The following is a 17,833-nucleotide window of genomic DNA, read 5'->3' as shown; positions in this document are numbered from 1 at the left end:
ATTTTGGAGAGCTCCCTTTAGAACAACCTTATAAGGATGGCCAGGCCTTAGTTGTCCCTTCCCACAGCAGACATTCAGGTGTCCCCCTCAGGCCCCGCCTTCCCCCGGGGGACAGAGCAGTTAGGGTACAAACAGGGCAGCATGTTGTGGGAAGCGTGGTCCAAGTGCTGCCCTGCACGCCCCTCCTGTGACTGACTCCATTCTTCACGGGAGAGAACTGAGGCTTGGAGAGGTTCTGCCAGGACCACCCCAGGAAGGATGAATAAACTGGGATTCAGGTAAGGAAGTTCTCCAAACAGCCTTCACTCAACCAGAAAACCCTAGGGTTAAACTGTTACAGACAGGATGTAAGGAGACCCTAAAGCTCCCTCTTACTCTAGGGACAAGTCTTCATGCCTTTCATTTTTCACTTAGCCAGTAGTCACTACTTTTAAAATCTTTTATTATGGAAAATATCAAGCATACAGAAAGGGGAGGAAATAATACAACTATATCTTCAAGGCCCTTTACCTAACTTCAACTAACTCCCTTGGCCAATCTGGTTTCCTCTTTCTGCCTACCCACTTCACTGGCTTATTTTGAAGCAAATCCCAGATTTTATCTGTGAACATCTATAAATTTTACAAGCATTTTAGTAAGTAAAGATTCTTTTTAAAAGCAAAACCACAATAGTAATACCACGTACAGTAATTCCTTGAGACCATTAACATCAACAGTCTTCTAATTTCTTTATAATTTTTTTACATCAAACTAATTTTTACATGATTTTTTGATACTGGTAATAAAAGTAGAAAGAAGGCAATTAAGATCACTTATAGCCCTGGCTGGTTTAGCTCAGTGGATTGAGCACGGGCCTGCGAACCAAATGACCGTGGTTTGATTCCCAGTCAGGGCACATGCCTGGGATTCAGGCCAGTTCCCAGCAGGGGACACATGAGAGGCAAACATACACTGATATTTCTCTCCCTCTCTTCATCCCTTCCCCTCTAAAGATAAATAAATAAAATCTTTAAAAAATTATTTTTAAAAAAGATCACTTATAAATTGGCCTTCCAAAGATAACTACTGTTAACTGAGTAGTACTTTCTTTGGCTTTGAAAATTAATATAGAGAGATAAAATACTACAATGATATTTTTGCTACACACTGGATCATCATGTATTGTCTTGTACACCACTTTTTAAATGCTTCATATTCTTGGTCTTTTCCTAAAAACATTTTTAAAAATTGAATGGCCTCATCATATTTCACTGTTCATATGTGCACATAACCCCAGTCCCCACTAGGCTCTCAAATTGGGCTCTTCCCATTTTTGCCATCATGGAAATCTTTGCAATAAATATGTTTTGGTTAAATCTCCATGTCCTTCAGACAGCTTTCTAGAAGGGGAATCACTGGATCAAAAGACAGGGTTTTGTTTTGTTTTGTTTTTTAAGTTTCTTAAATTACCCAAGGAAGAAGTTCACACCTAATGCTAATGTCTGCAACCTCAGTGATGTGGGAAACTCTCCTGGAGGACACAGCCAGATATGGCCCAAAAGGCAGAGAGGAGCACACAGAACTCAGGCCTTCTGGGGCAGAAGCAGAAGTGGAAATAGCGAAATGACCCTGGCCGGACTGACAGTAATAGGCTAGGAAGGGCAGGAGGGAGGAAAGTGATCAGGAGGTGCCCAGTGAGTTCCCTCCTTTTGACTTTGCTTCTCCCTTCCCACTCAGTCCTCTTCTCAGGCCCCCCTTGGCCCTTTCCCCTGTCATCCCAGCTCCTGGCCATCTGACTCCCACCACCCAGCAGGAGTCCTCTCCCTCTCATGTCTCTGCTTACAGAGCCACAGGACCCATTCCTTAGACCTGTGTGCGCAACCAGCTAATAATCTACAGGCAAACCGACCCCAAAGCTGGACTGTGATTAACAAGCCTACATGTCCCATGTCCATCATGGAGCTGCAGCAGGAAATTCTAAATGCTTTGCTGACTGACAACAACCTACATTAAGTCCAGAACCAGCTTTCTACTGAACTATGCCCATCACACATACCCTCACAAAGAAAAAGCTTTATTTTTTCTTTGGTGAACCCAGTTGGTAACTGGTAATCATATAACAAATCTTCCCAAATTTACTACTAAAGTCATTCTAGGTCTTCATATCAAAACCTGAAGAGGGAGTAAAACTGCACCAGCATCAGACCCAATGTGAGAGGCCTTTCTTTACTGGTTGTCACATGCAGAGGTGTGTGTGTGTGGCGGGGGGTGGGGAAGGGGACTGTACAAAAAGGGTGAGAACCTTACTTGATATTTTCAAACTTGCTCATCTAAACTGAGAGACTAGTTATAAGAGGGAAAACAACTTAATTATTAAATCTTTTTTTCTGCCACACAAAAAAGCAGGGACACCTTGAAATATCCTCCAGTGTTGTTCTTTTAGTTTTGTTCTTTTAATGGCAGGAAAAACAATTACATAAACCTATCTCTCTCATGACAATAGATATCAACATTCCAAATAATGACACTGGCAAATCAAACCCAGTGATATGTAAAAAAAGATAATACATTATTACTAAGGCTTATTGCAGTCATGCAATAATTGTTATGGGTTAAAATTTTAAAATATATGTATAAAGATAAATCATTCAATCATCCCAACAGGCATTTTAAAAGCATTTGGTAAAGCCCTGGCTGAGTTGTTGGGCAACATTCTACAAGGCAAAATGTCACTGGTTTGATTCCCAGTCAGCGCACAAGCCTGGATTGCAGATTTGGTCCCCAAGAGAGGTGCATACGAGAGACAACCAATGGAATAAATCGGTTTTTTTCCTTCCCTTCCCTTGTCTCTAAAAATAAATAAAATATATATTTTTTAAAAAGCACTTGGTATGCCCTGGCTGGTGTAGCTCAGTGGATTGAGCACTGGACTGTGAAGCAAAGGGTTGCTAGTTCAATTCTCAGTCAGGGAACATACCTGGGTTGCGGGCCAGGTCCTCAGTCTGGGGGTGAGCAAGAGGCAACCACACATTGATGTTTCTCTCCCTCTCTTTCTCCTTCCCTTCCCCTTTCTCTAAAAACAAATAAATAAAATCTTCCAAAAAAAAGCACTTTGTAAAATTCAACATATATGTAGTATAAAAACTCTCAGCAAACTAAGAAAAGAAGGAAACTTGGTAGATCTGGTAAAGAAAATCTACCAAAAAAAAAAAAGTCACAGCAAATTGTTAGAGTAGGAAGCTAAATATCAATAAAGGATGAGAATAAAGGGAATCAGACAGTATTAAGCATAATCAACTCGGGAGCATAAGCCTGCATGCTTCCCTAAGAAGTTATAACTTCACACACTTTCCAGAAAATCAGTGGGTTCCACAGATCACTGGGGTAAGAAATAAAATGAGGAGGAGGTAAGTACGTATGTAGCAGGAGCCAAGGTAACAACCACAGAAGCCTGTTAGTCTAGCCTGGGGAAAGGATTAGGTCGGATAAGACTCAGAAACCCAGTAAATGTAGGAAATAGATGGGTTAGGGGGAACCTTGGGAAGCTGACTGGTTATTTGGAAAAAGAGTCGATCCTTCCCAAGCCAAAAATAATGTAATTTCAGCTAACAAAGAGTTCTCTCTCTCTCTCTCTGTCTCTGTCTCTGTCTCTCAGACTCTCTCTTCACCAATAACGAACACTTGCCCTTTTCCTTGGTGGATTCTCTTTCCTTGTCAACCATGTGGCCTTAGCAGCTGCAGGAACTTCAAACACAGGCTCCAAGCAGGAGCTTGGGTACAGCAGCACAGCAACAGATCACAGCCAGGAACAGTGCTAAGCTACCTGGACAGGGTCAGAGACTACTTATACCGAACTAAGAGCACAGAATCTTTGGACACTGGACTTTGTTTTGGCCTTGATGAAGATGAGGCTGTACTTTTTCAATAGCAGGATGAACAGAGAGGAGACATGACATTGGGCACTCAGGGGCAGCCTTCTAACCTTACTATGCCACAACTCCCCAGTGCATGGGTCTCTTAGAATGATTTCCTTGGAACTCTATGAAAGAACAAGATTTCCATCAGCAGCCAAATCATGCATAATGAAATTTTTAAAAGATGTATTTATCTATTTATTTTTAAAGAGGGGGAAGGGAGAGAGAAGGAGAAGGAGAGAAACATCAGTGTGTGAGAGATACATTGATTGGTTACCTCTTACACACCCCCAACTGGGGACTTGGCCCACAACCCCGTCATGTGCCCCAACCAGGAATTGAACCTTTCTATACCCAGGTTGGCATTCAATCCACTGAGCCACATCAGCCAAGGTACATAATGACAAATTTTAAAAGCTTTTCCTTGAGACACAGAATGAGACAATGATGCCCACTGTCACCAGTTCAACATGATCCTACATGTCCTTGCCAGTGAATAAGACAAAAACATTACATAAAATGTATAAAGTTTAGCAGTAATTAAATAAAACTCATTATTCACAGGCAACATAATTATGTGTATAGAAAATCTAAAAATAAACTTCTTGGTCAAGTTGCTCATTTGGCTGGTGCATCATCCCGTACACCAAGACTGCAGGTTCCATCCCCAGTTGGGTGCCTATAAGAGATAAGCAATCAATGTTTCTCTTTGACACTGATGTTTCTCTCTCCCCCGTCTTTTCTCTCTAAAATCAATAAGCATATCCTCGGGTGAGGATTAAAAATAAATAAAGTAAACTATTAGCATTAATGAGTGAATGTAGCAAGGCCAATGGAGTCATAGTCACTATACAAAAATTAATTATTATTTCTCTGTACTTGTGCAGCACAACAAAGAATATCTTTGGTCTTTGACCTGGTTCCTGGCACGGATTCAAAAGCCCTTGGAATTTCCTGAGTGATCGTAGTATCTTTGTTATGGGAATGACAGGACTCTAGGTGGACCCCCAGATGGGGCTGGTCACCAATAAAATCAAGCCAGGAACTTTCAGCTGCTCCACTTTCAGGGAAGGGAGGGGGAGCTTGGGATTAAGTTCAATGAATAAATTACCATATTTTGGGGACCATAAGATGCACCAGATCATAAGACACACCTAGGTTTTACAGAAGAAAACTAGGAAAAAAATTTTGAAGCAAAAAATGTGGTAAAATATTTAATAACCTGTGACCCCGCTCCCCCAAGTAAGCAAGCCAGGTAAATAAACTACATTCAGACTATAAGACGCACCCCCCTTTTCCTCCTAAATCTGGGGGGTGCGTCTTATAGTCTGAAAAATACAGTAATCTGCCCTGACCAGTGTAGCTCAGTTGGTTGGGTGTAGTGCTACAAAGCAAAAGGCTGTGGGTTCAATTCCTGGGAGTGTGCACAAGAGCAACCAATAGATTTCTCTCTCTCCCATCAATATTTGTCTCCCTCTTTTTCTCCCTCCCTTCCCCTCTCCTCTCTCTAAAAATAAATAAATAAAATCTTTAAAAAATAAACCACAAAACCCCGAATCAGTTACACATAGGTAATGAAACCCTGATAAAAACTCTAGACTGCAAAGCTCAGTGGAGTTTCCTGAATGGTGAACAAACTGATGTGCCACGCCCTGATGCCAGGACAGAGGGCAGGGAAGTTCTGCTTCTTGGACCTCTCCAGCCCTCATCCCATGTTTATCCTTTAAGATAAAGCTAATCATAAGGGTGTCATTTTCCTGGGTCATTGTGAATCATTCAGTGAATTATTGAACCTGAGTTGTTGGAGCCCCCAAATTTATAGCCAGTTAGTCAGAATTTCACAAGTGAGGGGAACCCCACTTTTTACTGGGTTCTGCTGGTGGAGGGCCAAGCCCCCCAGACCTGTGGGATCCAATGCTAACTCCAGGTGATTAGGGTCAGAATTGAACTGCAGCCCACCCCAGCTGGAACAATCTGCAGCAAATGGGGAAACTAAAAATCGAAAGACACCACTTAAAGTTACCAAGTACCTAAAAATAAATCTAAGACAGGTAAGAAAAGACGAGTAACACTTTTACACAGAAAATGATAAAACACTGAAAGAAATTAATAAGACATAAATACATGGAGGGGTAACCATGCTTGTGGATCAGAAGAATATTATAAAGATGTCAAACCTTCAAGTTGACCTCTAGATTCAATGGAATTCCATAAAATTCTCAAAAGAAAGGCAAAACTATATTGAAGAACAAAGAACTGAGTACTTGGCATCACCAGATATCAAGACTTACTAGAATCTAGGACTTCTGGCCAAGATGGAGGCATAGGTAGACACACTATGCCTCCTCACACAACCAAAAGGATAACGACAATTTAAAAACAAAAAACAACCAGAACTGACAGAAAATCAAACTGTATGGAAGTCCGACAACCAAGTAGTTAAAGAAAAAACATTCATCCAGACCAGTAGGAGGGGCAGAGTCAGGCAGCAGGGACACAGTGGACTCGTGGCAAAGCAGTGGCTGGCAGACCTAGTGAGGCGGCAGACTGTGGAGCGTGGCACAGAGGGGCAAAGTGGCTGGCGGACTGGGCGGTTCCACATTCGCATGCAGATAAACCAAGGGAAACTGGGGAGAGAGACAGACCTCGCAACCCAGGGCTCCAGCTCAGGGAAATAGAGCCTCAAAACACCAACTGAAAACACCTGTGGGGGTTGAGGTGCCAGGAGAAACTCCCAGCCTCACAGGAGAGTTCATTGGAGAGACCCACAGGGTCCTAGAATGTACACAAACCCACCCACATGGGAATCAGCACCAGAAGGGCCCAATTTGCTGGTGGGGAAGCAGGAGAAGTGACTGAAATCTGGCAGAGAGCGGAGCAAGCGCCATTGTTCCCTCTCGGTCCCCTCCCCCACATACAGTGTCACAACACAGCAATGTGCATTTCCCCACCCTGGTGAACACCTAAGGCTCTGCTCCTCATAGGTGTGTCAAGACCAAAAAAAATGGCCCAAACAAAACAACAGATCAAAGCTCCAGAGAAAATACAACTAAGCAACGAAGAGGTAGTCAAACTATCAGATGCACAGTTCAAAATACTGGTGATCAGGATGCTCACAGCATTGGTTGAATTTGGTCACAAATTACATGAAAAAATGAAAGCTACGCTAAGTGAAATAAAGGAAAATGTACAGGGAACCAATAGTGATGGGAAGGACACTGGGACTCAAATCAATAGTGTGGACCAGAAGGAAGAAAGAAACATCCAATCAGAAAAGAATGAAGAAACAACAATTTTAAAAAATTTAGGAGAGTCTTAGGAACCTCCAGGACATTTTTAAATGTTCCAACATCCAAATTAGAGGGATACCAGAAGGAGAAGAAGAGCAACAAGTAGAAAAGTTATTTGAACAAATAATAAAGGAGAACTTCCCCAGTCTGACAAAGGAAATAGACTTCCAGGAAGCCAAGGAAGCTCAGAGTCCCAAAGAATTTGGGCCCAAGGAGGAACACACCAAGGCACATCAAATTACATTACCCAAGATGAAAGATAAGGAGAGAATCTTAAAAGCAGCAAGAGAAAAGGAGACAGTTACCTACAAAGGAGTGCCCATCAGACTGTCAGCGGATTTCTCAAAAGAGACCTTACAGGCAAGGAGGGGCTGGAAAATAGTATTCCAAGTCATGAAGTACAAGGACCTTCATCCAAGATTGCTCTATGCAGCGAAGCTATCATTTGGAATGGAAGGGCAGAGAAAGTGCTTCTCAGACAAGGTCAAGTTAAAGGAGTTCATCATCACCAAACCCTTATTGTATGAAATGTTAAAGGGACTTATCTAAGAAAAAGAAGATAGAAAAAAATGTACAGTAAAATGACAGCAAACTTACAATTATTAACAACCACACCTAAAACAAAAACAAACTAAGCAAACAATTAGAACAGGAACAGAGCCACAGAAATGGAGATCACCTGGAGGGTTATCAACAGGGGAGTGCAGAGGGAGAATGGGAGAAAAGGTACAGAGAATAAGTAGCATGGGTGGTAGACAGAAAAAAGATAGGGGGAGGGTAAGAATAGTATGGGAAACATAGAAGCCAAAGAACTTATAAGTATGACACATGGACATGAACTAAAGGGGGGGGGAATGTGGGTAGGAGGGGGTGTGCAGGGTGGAGGGGAGTGAAGGAAGAAATAGGACAATTATAATAGCATAATCAGTAAAATATATTTAAATTTTTTTAAAAAGACTTATGAGAATCTGAAAGAGGATTATCAAGAGCACTAACCATAATGGATGATAAGCATATGAAAATGCTCTCATCGTTAGTCACTAGAAAAATCGATACAAAAATCACAACGAGAGAGTAGCACACACACCTACCTGATTTGCTAAAATAAAATAAATAAATAGTTGACAATACCAGAGCTGTGGAGATAGAAGTGAGAACAGACATAAGCTCTCTGGAACACTGTCTCATCTAGGCCTGTACTGGGCCCTAGCAATTCTACTCCCAGGGATATTGCCAATGGAAATGCCCACATATAGTCACCAAAAGACGTACACAAGAGTGTTCTTAGTGGCATTAGTCTCAAACTGCAAACAATCCAAATATCCACCAGCAGTACCATTATGGTATATTTCTATCATGGAATACTGTTCCGCAACAAAAAAAGACTGAACTACAGGTGCACAAAATGCAAATGAAGCTCATAACCTTAATGCTGTGGCAGCAGGAGCCAGACAAAAAAGAGCACACACAATATATGACTCACTTATAAAAGCTAATTAAAAAATTAACTCAGGATCATTCAGGGGCAAGGGCAGTGTCTGGGACAGGACAGTGGAAGGATTTCTAGGGCATTGGCAATCATCTGTTTCCTGAGTTCAGTGGTACACAAGGGTGTTCCTTTGTAAAAATGTATCCAAAGTTGGCCCTGGCTGGTGTAGCTCAGTAGATTGAGCAGGGGCCCGCAAACCAAAGCATCTCGGTTTGATTCCCAGTCAGGGCACATGCCTGGGTTGCAGGCCAGTTCCCAGCAGGGAATGCATGAGAGGCAACCATACAGTGATATTTCTCTCCCTCTCTCCTTCCCTTCCCCTCTAAAGATAAATAAATAAAATCTTTAAAAAAAATCTATCAAGTTGTACACTTATGATTTACATACTTTGCTTCAACAAAAAGTTCCTTTTAAAGCAAATCTAGGTGTGCTTGCAAGAGGTGGGAGGTGGTGGCAGCAAATGGGTGAAGGGAGTCAAAAGGTACTAACTTCTATTTATAGGATAGTTAAGTCCTGGGATATAATGTACAGTGTGGTGACCGCGGTTAATAATATTGAGTTGTATATTTCACTGTTACTAAGAGAGTATATCTTAAAAGTTCTCATCACAAGAAAAAACACTTTATAATTATGTGTGGTGATGGGTATTAATTCAACTTATTGTGGTGACCAATTTATAACATATATATGCAAATATAGAATCATTATTTTATACCCCTGAAACTTATAGAATGTTATGTCAATTATATCTCAGTTTTTAAAATCTAGAAATGACAGGCCTGACTGATGTGTTTCAGTGGGTCAGGCACTGTCCCACAGACTGAAAAGTCACCAGTACGATTCCCAGTCAGGGCACATGTATGGATTGCAGGTCAGGTTCCTGGTTGGAGGTGTACAAGAGGCAAATGACCAATGTTTCTTTCCCTCTCTTTATTCCTCCCTTCCCCCTCTCTAAAATATAAATAAATAAAATATTAAAAAAGAAACTTAGAACTGACAGTAAATTTTCCAACCTGGAGTTATTGGAGAATCTGAATCTTCCAATCTTTCTCATTATGTCTACAACCTCATTAGTAACAGTGATTAAGAGCTTGACTCTGGAGGGGAGCAGTTTGGGGTTGCCTCTTAGTTGTCACCTGACTGGGGAAGATTCTCAGCTTCTCTGAGCCTCAGTTTCCCAACTCTAGCACTTGGAGGACTAGTTAAGTATTCAATAAAGATTAACTATTAATGAGGACATCTTATGCTCTCTGCTCTACCCTTCCAGAGCCCTGGGGCTGGGCAGTCTCTGCTCCCTTGGATCCCTTCTTATCTCTGCTGCTTTCAGATCAGCCTAGTCCCTCCCTCACTGGTATCCCAGGGAGAGAGCAGGCGACTGGCGAATCCTGAACCGAATAAAGGTCCATGTGGCCAGGCCCCTTCCCGCCCACCTCCTGAGATTTCGCTCCTGCCCTTAAACACAAATATGCTAGCAATCAGGATGGCAGGCTTAACTTTTTCCAATTTGCAGGAAACAAATTATTAAATAAATAAGGAGAAATGCCTCAGTTTTAAGTTTCTCTTCCTTACATTTTTTTCTTAAGCTCTGGCTTCTGTTATTCTTTATATACACATGAGAGTTGGGATAAGATAGCATCTAAATTAGCATGTAATTATATAGTGGAATGGGGTGGGCTCTTTTGACCCCAGTGTATTCATAATTCCAAGAAAGGCACCACGCCCAGACAGTGGGGCAACCTGTCACCTGAGCCAGTGTGAGAACTACCGTGGCCCAAGTTGGCGTCAATGCCAACAGAGGTGTCTTTTGGGCGGTAATAACAGTAATTTTTAAAATAGCGAACATTCACTGCACGATGACATGGTTCCAGGCACCGAGCTAAGCATTGTACGTGCCTCACCGCAACCTGAGCTGGATACTGTCATTAATGCGGACAACCAAACCACCAGCAAACAGAAATTTTTCTAAGATCAAGAGCCAGTCCTATTTTGAGCCTTTCATGAAATAAACACCAGTGAATAAGCATTTGCTCACTTTTTAAATTTGGGAAGCTTGAGGAGACATGAATATGTTTGAAACAGGACTCCAGGTGAGAGTGCGAGCATAGGTGTGAGAGAGAGAGAAGGAGAGAGCCTGCCTAGAGGGGGTAAATGTGTGTATGAGTCAGCCTGCCTGTGTGTGGGTGTATGTTTAAACATGCCTAGGAGGGGTGAGCCTGTGTGTGTGGGGGGGTGAGTATGTGTGTGTAGTGAGTGTATGCAGAAGTAAGCCTGTATTTGTGTGCAGGGATATGTGTGTGTGTAGTGACTATGTGTGGAAATGAGCATGTCTGTGTGGAGATGACTGTTCTGTGGGAGTGAGCCTATCTTTGCCTGTGTGTGTGGGGGGGGGTTGGGGTGCGTGTGTACAGGAGAGAGCCTATCTCTGTTGGGGGCAGACGAATGTATGTGATGGTGAGTGTGTGTGCAAGTAAGCCTGTCTCTGTGTGCAAAGATATGTGGGGAGATGTGTCTGTCTGTGTGAGCCTGTCTTTGTGAGTGTGTCTGTCTGTAGGGGATGAGTATGTATGCACACAGTGTGTATGTGTGGGAGTGAGCTTACCTGAAGTGGGGAGGGGGAAAGAACCTCTTTCCACTCCAGGCTCCTGGGTGCCTGCTGGCCAGGGACCAAGCATTCCAGAGAGCCCAGGAAACCAGTCTGTCGAGAACTCTGTCCAAGTTCAGGTAAGAGGGCCCTGCAGCTGGAAGAGACCCTGGGTCCTCTAGGGAATGATCCAACAACACCAGGTGTAACCCTGGCAGAGAAGGCTGGAGCTGCACACCCCAGCCTCCAGGCTTGCCTTGTCTCCACAGTACTGCCAGGCCCCTGTGGAAATTCTCCAGATGCCCCTCACCAGAATCCCAGAGATTAAAAAAGAATGTCATTGCTTGTTGGAAGAGAAATCTTAAGATCCAATGTAAACAGTTTCAAATTTTAGGTAGACCATGATTTCAACATGAAAATACACATGGGCAGCTAATGGGAGAGAGCATGCTATAAAAATAAAAATGGTTTTCATCTTGTTTGTGCTGTGTGTTTCAAGATTTTTTTTTAAGATTTTATTTATCTTTAGAGGGGAAAGGAAGGAGAGAGGGAGAGAACATCAATGTATGTTGCCTCTCATGAGTCTCCTGCTGGGAACTGGCCCCTGCCGGGAAATGGCCTACAACCCAGGCATGTGTCCTGACTGGGAATCGAACCACAGTCCTCTGGTTTGCAGGCCTTTGCTCAATCCACTGAGCCACACCAGGCAGGGCCAAGATTTTTTAAACTTAAAAAAAAAAAACCCTTAAATTAAATTCCTAAGAGTTATTACAATAACTCAAAATACTAAAAGTAGTTCTTTCTAAGTCACAAGCTCATGGATTGTTTTGTAGATTTTTGTGTTTTCGAAAGTTCTGGCCAAGAGCTGTATTTTTCAAAAAATAACAACCACTAGTAAAAAGAAAATCACATAATTAATGAGCAGGAACAGACTAAGAAGTCGAGATTCTGGCCTGCGAAAAGGCCTACTAGCCTTTGAGCTAGTAGTCCCTTACGTAGCCACAAAGCCTCTGACAGCAGGATGTCTCTGCACACTCAGGTATGACAGGAGGGGTAATCTGAGGTTCAGAACAGGCCAACAGTGACCACAGCAGGCAGAATGGCTCAGAGGAGAGGGTGGGACTGGACCAAACGGCAGCAACAACACCAGAAAGCTGCTCCCATCCTTGCAGCTGAGGACCATCTTAGGCACCTGAGGGAAATTCTGTAACCCTCACATCCTCCTGGCAAGTTCTACTGAGAAGTTCAAAAAAAAATCTCTAAGACAAAAGGGAGGCTTTGAGAGAGAACCAGCTTAGGACAAGAAAGGCACTGGGTCCTCCCCATAGGCTGGGCTGAAAGAACCAAGTGACCATGCCAAAATCAGTCATCATGACAGTGACAAAAGAAGCTGGCCCACCTTCCCCATATCTATACACATGCTCCTCTCCCTGGCTGTAGTGGCTTTTTAATAGAGTGTCTGATAAACACTTCACTGCCCCTGCCCTCATGAGACTAAAATGAGAGGGAACCTGCAATTTGAGGCACCATTCCTTTCCTCAGGATGGCCTTGCTATTCCAGTCCCTTAGATCATCCCTGTGACAGCATTAACTTGCAGGAAGCAGTGGAGAAAGAAGGCATGTAGTGGCCTGAACTCAAAATCCTTTTAGAAAGGGCTAAGAAGCAGTCACAATACATAAAAGCCATACATTAACCTGATAAGCTCATTCCTCATCCCATGGTCTAGTTCAAGTTCTTTCAGAAGGAGAGGCATAGAGGTAGGAAAGTCTATGCCTATTCATCCTGGAAGATCCAGGTACGACGTCACCTCCTCTGGAGTGTCCTGGTTTCCCAAGACAAGTCCTTGTCCCTTATCTATTTCTCCTGCAGGACGTCCTGTGGTTTTGTGTTTCTGCGTTCTCATCTATTTTCAAGGTTAAACATCTGTTCATTGCCTCCCATCCTGACCAGAGGAGTCCAGGAAAACTCTGGAGCTGGGCTTTCCAATAAAAAATATGCGACTAAGAAGTAAACACCACTATGATCCGGGTATGATCTAAGAAAAACTCTTATTAAGGCACAGACATAAGACAGGGCCTTCCAGGTCACAGAGAGCTTTAGGACAGAACTGCAGTGCCCAGTCCTGGTTCCTAGGCAGAAGCTGCCTACAGACTGCAAGATGCCAGCCAGGGGAAGAGGTGCCAAGTTCCCTGCCCACAAGCACCACACTAAAGAAAAAGTGAGGAGGTGCCTAGACAGTGAGTGTGTTGTCAGCTGCCCCACTGGCAGCTCCGCCCTGGCAGCTCCTGTCACTCTCTCAGATACACTTGCCTCCAGGCAGCTTCTCCAGATCAAATCACCAGCCCAGTTCAGACTGTTTCCAGGTGGAGTTGTCTGAGACCAGGTGTTCTGCTGCCTTCAATCCCACACTTGAGGCTGCCATCTCCCAGAACCTCGTGACAGTTGTCCATGCCACTGTCTAGGTTCAGCCTTCACCCTAACAGACCTCTGCAGGAGGCTCCCCAAACCATGTCTGCTTGGCTCTTTCCCATCTCTCCCAGGAGCCACTTTGGCCAGGCTTCTGCCTTCTCTACATGTTTGGCCTACTCTCAGCTGATTCCAGACTTCAACTGGTCCTGGCCTCACTCCCAAGCCCCAGAAGGGCACTTTCATCTGCACACCTGCCAAGATGAGCTGCACCTTCATGCTGTTCAGGGGGGTCCGCAACCAGCAATGTAAGTATCATCTGAGAACTCATCAGAGATGCAGCCTCTTAGGCCACTCCCAGACCCACTGAGCTCAAATCTGCATTTTAAGAAAAATGCCCAAGTAGCTCAGGTCCACAGTCAAGTGTGAGACGCCACAGTACAAGGTTGGGCAAGAGATTTCCAATAAAGGGTCACACCATTATTATTTACCAGTACACCCTTCCCTCAACCCTTACCAAACTGGCTCTGCTCCCTCCTCTCCCCACTATACTATAATCCATGCCAACTACTTGACAACACTGTCAACCTGAACCCAAACCAGAAACCTCAGCTGTTCGCAACCACTTGCCAGCCCTGACTTCTCCAGGAGGATCAAGAGTCCTGTTGTTTGGACTTCAGAAGCAACCCTGGCCTTCCTTGGCCCTACAGTACCTACCTGTGCAGTGTGCAGCTAAACTCCGTCTGCATGTCCATCTCCCTGACAGTCCTATGAACAAGGCTGTTTGAGTCCTCTCTGGTTCCTAACAGATGCAAAATCATGCAGTGCTTTTTCTTGACTTTATAAAGTTGTTTCAGGAATAAAAGTAAGTGGGGGAAGTGTGATGTGCCACACATGCAAATATAGGAGAAGTTCTGATTAAATTATTTGTATTTTCCCCCCACACTATGTAACCTACAAACTTTCTACAAGGAGCCTAATAGATTCAAGGTCACTTCATGGGTCAGTGACTGAGATGAGTGAAGTTTAAGCCCAGATCTTTACAGGGGCTAGAAAGTTATAAAGTAGGTGGGGAAAGATAGGATGACTAAAGAGGAGCTAAGTGCCTGGGAGGGGCAGGAATGTCACAGAAGGAGGGGCACAGTGGAAAGCTGAAAGGTAGGCTTCAGTGTTGAACTTGATCTCCTGACCTTACAGACCTCATGGAGAGTTCATTCATGCTTTCCATCAGGGTCTGGGAGAGCATCTGCGGGCAGGAAAAATGCAGCTGGGCCAGGAATAGCCCAGGAAGCTTTTGTTCTAAGATTTCCACCTATAAACAAATTCAACCACAACACCCCTTACTGCAAACAGTTCTCAGTGAGGTTTAAGTGGAAAGGCCAAAGTGCAAATTGCGCCAGCCTTTCCCAGTGCCCTAACAGCTCTCACCAACTATAGGGTCTTAGTCCTGAGGTCCTGCAGCACCTGGCATTGTGTCTGGCACACTGTATGGATTCAATACATACCTAATAATTGCCTTGAATTGAGAAGCATAAGCAGCTGGAGCTCCCTGCCTTAGTCTAAGGGAAGCCCAACCCCCATGCCTGTCTCTCATTGTAGAGGAGCATACTCATCATTAATTAATATTAATGCACGAAGCTATGTAAAAACTCCTGATGGTCTAAGACCACTTATACAGAAACTGAGGCATGGGGAAAGGGAACAAAAATCACACTCAAGACCTCAAACTGTACTCCTCAGTCCCTGACCCAAACCACAAATACACACATCATTGCAGGAGTTCTTCCTGTCTTTCTTGGAGCAGCTGGAAAAGTCAAGCACCCATTTTTCTTTATCCCTTATCAGCCCCTCAAAATCTTAACACTACTGAAGTGGGGATAACTCTCTCCCAAAACCTGACAGGTCATTCATTCAGTGACTTTTTATTGAGGTCTGCTCTGTGCCAAGAACCATTCCAGGGGCTAGGGAACATCAGTAGCAAAACAGCGCACCCTGCCCTTTGGAACTTATATTATAATGGGAGGAGATGACAATAAACAACATGGCAAATTCATATATTACACAGCTGTTAGAAAGTCGTATGTGCCATGAAAAAAAGAAAAATCAGCACAGGGCAGAGAGATTGGGGAGGTCAGGGTGGGATGGGGTTACACTTTTGAACAGAGTAACAGGAAGACCTCACCAAGAAGGTGAAGTTGAAGCAGACATTAGGGAAGGGAGACAGTGAGGCAGCTGGGGAAGAACATTCCAACTGAGGAAACAGCCATGGCAAATGCTCCAAGCTAGGGGCATCATGGTATATTCCAGAAACAGCAAGAATGCCAGTAGGGCTTGCCAAGCAGTCATCCAATTATTTGTTGTTTGTTCATTATTTCGTTCGTTCATTCATTCATTCATTCATTCATTCACTCATTGTGTAACGAGCATTTACTGTTTCTCTCTTAAGGCACTGAGTGATGAAAACACTGATAGGATAGGATCCCTACCCTCAAGGAGCTTATAATGTTGTGGAGCAAGGAGGAATCCAAATGACTTTGTAAGACTTAGGTAGAGCTCAGGGCCCTCACCCAACCTGGAGGTGCTGAAAAGTCCACTGAAGCATAAGCACACCAGCTCTGATTTTGATGGTGCTGACAATGTTGGCTCACTTGTTTTTCTCAGCTGAAAAAGAAGCCTCCCAAACCCGAGACTTGTAAAGAAAATCTCTAAGGTCACAGGTATACACTAGGTTTGCCATGTTCTAGATTCTCTCAGACTAAAAAAGTAGATGCCAAATGTGGAAGAGGCCACACTGGGGGGGGGGGGGGGGGGGGTGGGCNTGGGGGGGGAGGGGGGATGAAGAACAGCATGGCAGTGAGTTAAATCAAGAAACAAGAAACTGGGAGGTAACAGCATGAAGTCTAGGGTGTGCTCATTGGGTCCACCATCCATCCTGTCACACCCACATCTTCAGGGCTTCATGCTGCACTGGGCAGACTACATGTACCCGCATTTCCATGGAATTATCAGCACATCTTTTGTTAAGGAGGAAAGCTGGCAATAAGAGAGTTCCACTCAGTATAGCTCGGGCCTGAGAGATGCTAGCTCTGTTTTCCTAGCTTCATGAAGTGGCTTTCTTTTTCTTTTCTTTTCTTTTTTTTAAGAGTCCAAAGATGGCCCTGCTTCCCAAGACTCAGGAAGCTCCCACTCTGTGAGAGCTCAGCCCTACTGATCGGGGGCTGGGAAGCCTAACCAAGCTCATCCATTCTGTCCAGAACCAGAGCTGGGCTGAATGATTCAAACATGATTTTTGGGTAGGTTGCCAGCAAGAGTCCCAAAGACCATACAGGTGCTCAGGAGCAAGTTGCCCTATTGAATTCTAACCAGGTTCCTGATCAGAGACACAGAAGACCTCAGATGCCACAGGGTTGGGGTGGAGCACAGAGTGTCACTTCTCTTCTGCTCCTGGGAGAAAATGGTTCTGGGGTCTACACTCCAAAGCTCCGGGGAGGCAGTACCATCACCACCAGCCACCTCCGTCCTTCCAGTCCCCATACAGTCTGCACTGGGACTTAAACTAGTCAAGTCCTCCTTATCTCTGGTGTTGAGATGCAGTCTGTCTAACTGGAAAAGACTGGGTACCAATCCCCCACCCTGGCAGTGACCCAAGCATCTTTTCAGACCAAACCTGGCCAGGCCAGCTCCTTCCTATCCCACCAACATTCTGTTCCAGAAAAAAAACTGACAATGAGGGTCTGGGGCTTGCTGCCAGCTAGGGTTCAGAAGTTGCTCCTGGTACTCAGTGGCCTGCGAGGCTTAATAAGAGAAGTGTCAGGTTTAGGATGAGCTCCTCCCCTCCTCCATTCCTTCACAAAAAGCTTCCCTTTCTGCCTCCTCACTCCCTGTATCCTAGGAGGGTTTTATTCCATAATTGGCTTGTTTACTGCTACTCTGAGGGCTTGGAGTAGCAGAGGTGGGAGGAAAGATTGTTGGAAGAAGAAAAGGGGTGTGTGCCCTGAGCTTCGAGGTTGGTGAGTAAACCTTCCAAGTGCTTCTGACAACCTGAGAACAGGTCAAGAACCCATGTGAGAAAAAAACACAGAGAATGCAAGGCCAGCTGAAGATTCCAGCAGACCAAGGAGGGAAGCTTATGCCTGATGCCTGGGAAAGGCAGAACAATAACCAAAACTTAAT

The 17,833-nt window shown here is 44.2% G+C and overlaps 1 protein-coding gene across 2 annotated transcripts in view; it reads right to left on the bottom strand.

The window, feature by feature from the left end:
* CNNM4 (cyclin and CBS domain divalent metal cation transport mediator 4) overlaps positions 1-17,833 on the bottom strand; it is a 45,171-nt gene that overhangs the window by 25,171 nt on the left and 2,167 nt on the right. The gene's annotated exons all lie outside the window — the stretch shown is intronic.

This window comes from Sturnira hondurensis, unplaced genomic scaffold (assembly GCF_014824575.4).
Source record: "Sturnira hondurensis isolate 20B ecotype Veracruz unplaced genomic scaffold, ASM1482457v3 Scaffold0008480, whole genome shotgun sequence".
NCBI classification, from domain to species: domain Eukaryota; kingdom Metazoa; phylum Chordata; class Mammalia; order Chiroptera; family Phyllostomidae; genus Sturnira; species Sturnira hondurensis.
This window is presented reverse-complemented; position numbering and strand designations above follow the sequence as displayed.